The sequence below is a fragment of the Prionailurus bengalensis genome, chromosome B1 (genome assembly GCF_016509475.1).
Source record: "Prionailurus bengalensis isolate Pbe53 chromosome B1, Fcat_Pben_1.1_paternal_pri, whole genome shotgun sequence".
In the NCBI taxonomy this organism is placed as follows: Eukaryota; Metazoa; Chordata; class Mammalia; order Carnivora; family Felidae; genus Prionailurus; species Prionailurus bengalensis.
In genome coordinates, this window is record NC_057344.1 from 191630701 (window position 1) to 191633785 (window position 3085).

At 41.6% G+C, this 3085-nt stretch overlaps 1 pseudogene; it reads left to right on the top strand.

Moving 5' to 3' along the window:
- The first annotated feature begins 1062 nt into the window (after positions 1-1062).
- On the top strand, positions 1063-2439 carry LOC122468465 (annotated as a pseudogene).
- Positions 2440-3085: the final 646 nt, after the last annotated feature.

The window sequence follows — 3085 nt, forward strand, 5'->3', positions numbered from 1 at the left end:
AATTGCTGGCCAGGTTGTGGAGCAACAGAAACTCTAATTCACTGTTTATGGGAATGTAACATGGTACAACCACTCTGGAAACCAGTTTGGCAGTTTCATACTAAATAAACACACTCTTGCCGTATGATCGAGCAATCCTGCTCCTTGATATTTACCCAGATGGGTTGAAAACTTACATTCACACAAAAACATGTACACAAATGTTTATAGTAGCTTTATTCATAACTACCAAAACTTGAAAGCAATGAAAATGTCTTTCAATAGGTGAATGGGGGTAAGGAGGAAACAGTGTCACCTTCAGTGCTGAGTAAAGAAAAGAGCTATAAAACCTTGTTAAGTTAAGAGATTAACTTAAATGCATATTACTAAGTGAAAAAAGCCAATTCATGAAAGCTATATACTGTATAATTCCAACTATGACATTCTGGAAAAGACAGAACTATTGAGACAGCAAAAAGATCAGTGGTTGCCAGAGGTTGCTAGAGTCAGGGGTAAGAATGATGGACAGATAACAGAAGATGTTTAAGACAGGAAAAATACTCGGTATGAAACCCAATAGTAGATAAATTTCATTGTACATTTGTGCAAACACAAAGAATGTTTAACACTAAGAGTGAACAATCATGTAAACAAGGGACTTTGGGTAATTATGATGTGTCAATGTATGTTCGTCATCATCAATTTTAACAAATGTACCACTCTCTTAGGAGTTACTGATAATGGGAAAGGCTGTGTTCATGTGTAGGGGCACAGGGGTATAGGGAACTCTCTGTACCTTCCCCTCAATTTTGCTGTGAACCTAAAACTGCTCTTAAAAAAATAAACTCCTAATAAAAAAATAATAAAATCTAAAATTCATGTCCACTTAATCTTATCTCCAAAACCTATGCTGTTTTCATCTCTTTAAAACTTGGACTACGATTTAACAATTCTAATTGGCACTGTATTAGGGAGAGAATTCTTACCACTCAAAAGTATGAATGCAATATAAAAAATATCTCAGGTCACTTCTCCACCAGACTCCTTGGTAGCTGTTAGTGGGAGATCCTTGTCATTGTCCCCTCACCTCCTCTAACCCCAAGGAGCCCTAAAAGTCTCAATCATGTGTGAGTATATCTCCATACATGTTGGCCAGGCTGGTGTTCAGATTGGCAGTGCCTGCTGGGAGCTCTATCGCCTGGAACACAGCATCCAGTCCAATGGCCAGATGCCAAGTGACAAGACCACTGAGGGAGATGACTCCTTCAACACCTTCTTCAATGAGATGGGTGCTGGAAAGCAAGTGCCCACGGCAGTTTTTGCAGACCTGAAACCCACAGTCATTGATGAAGTTCACACTGGCACCTACTTCCAGTTCTTCCATCATGAGCAGCTCATCACAAGCAAGAAAGATGCTGCCAATAACAATACCCCCGAGGACACTACACCATTGGCAAGGAGATCACTGACCTTGTCTTAGACAGAATTCGTAAGCTGGCTGACCAGTGCACAGGTCTTCAGGGCTTCTTGGTTTTCCACAGCTTTGGAGGGGAAACTAGTTCCATGTTCACCTGCCTGATGGAATGTTTCTCTCTCGATTATAGCAAGAAGTTCAACCTGGAGTTCTCCTTTTATCCAACCCCCTATGTTTCCACAGCTGTAGTGGAACCCTACAACTACATCCTGACTAGCCACACCACCCTGGAGCACTTTGATTTCACCTTCATGGTAGACAATGAGACAATCTATGACATCTGTTGTAGAAATCTTGATATTGAACACCCAAACTGTACTAATCTTAACCGCCTAATTAGCCCGATTGTGTCTTCCATTACTGCTTCCCTCAGATACGATGGAGCCCTGAATGTTGATCTGACAGAATTCCAGACCAGCCTGATGCCCAATCCCTGCATCCACTTACCTCTGGCCACATATGCCCTGTCATCTCTGCTGAGAAAGCCTACCATGAACAGCTTACTGCAGCAGAGATCACCAATGCATGCTTTGAGCCAGCTAACCAGATGGCTCCAAATGTGATCCTTGCCATGGTAAATACATGGCTTTCTTCCTGTAGTACCATGCTGATGAGGTTCCCAAAGATGTCAATGCTGCCATTGCCACCATCAAGACCAAGTGTACCATCTAGTTTGTGGACTGGTGCCCCACTGGCTTCAAAGTTGGCACTAATTACCAGCCTCCAACCGTGTGGTACCTGGTGGAGACCTGGCCAAAGTACAGGCAGCTGTGTGTATGCTGAGCAACACCACAGTCATTGCTGAGGCCAGGGCTCGCCTGGACCACAACTTTGACCTGATGTATGCCAAGCATGCCTGTGTGTACTGGTATGTGGATGAGGGCATGGAGGAAGGAGAGTTTTCTGAGGCCCATGCCTTTGAGAAGGAGTATGAAGAAATTGGAGCAAATAGTGCTGAGAGAGAGGATAAGGGTGAAGAGTATTAACCTGTCTGCTACAATTTTACACTCTGTTGTCCTGGGACTATCTTAGGACTTCTTGGAAGCTGTCCATTGTGGCCCTAACTTGTGAATAAAAGTGATGTTTCTATTTTAAATGTCAAAAAAAAAAATCTCAGTCAAGTCGGTTGTTGACCGAATTATCCAGCAGTATTTTATTTAACACTTAACAGCAAGGATGTATAATTATCTCTGTATAGAAATTGAGCCTCAGAGAAATAATACTGAAGTCCTTAAGCATAAATGAGAAAACTCAGAAATCTAAAACTTTGGGGTCACCAGCTCACAAGCGGTAGAGTTAAGAATCAAACCCAATTCTATCTGACTCCAAATCCCCATGTCTTTTCCACCACATCTGGATGCCTCTTTTGATTTATAATTTGGCCAAAAACTATACCTATATAAAATTGACTGCATCTGGACATATCTAACAGTCCCTTGGACTGCTGTCTTGTATATATCACTGAAAATGATCCATAACTCTCATCAATCTCCTTTTGGGAAGAACTGTATTTAAATAAACTGACCAAAAAATGAAATGGAAGTTCAGAATAACCGGCACTATAAAAACCAGGAAAATTACAAAGTAAAATCCCTCAGCATCATTCCCCTCTGTCTTACATGTGGACTCTGA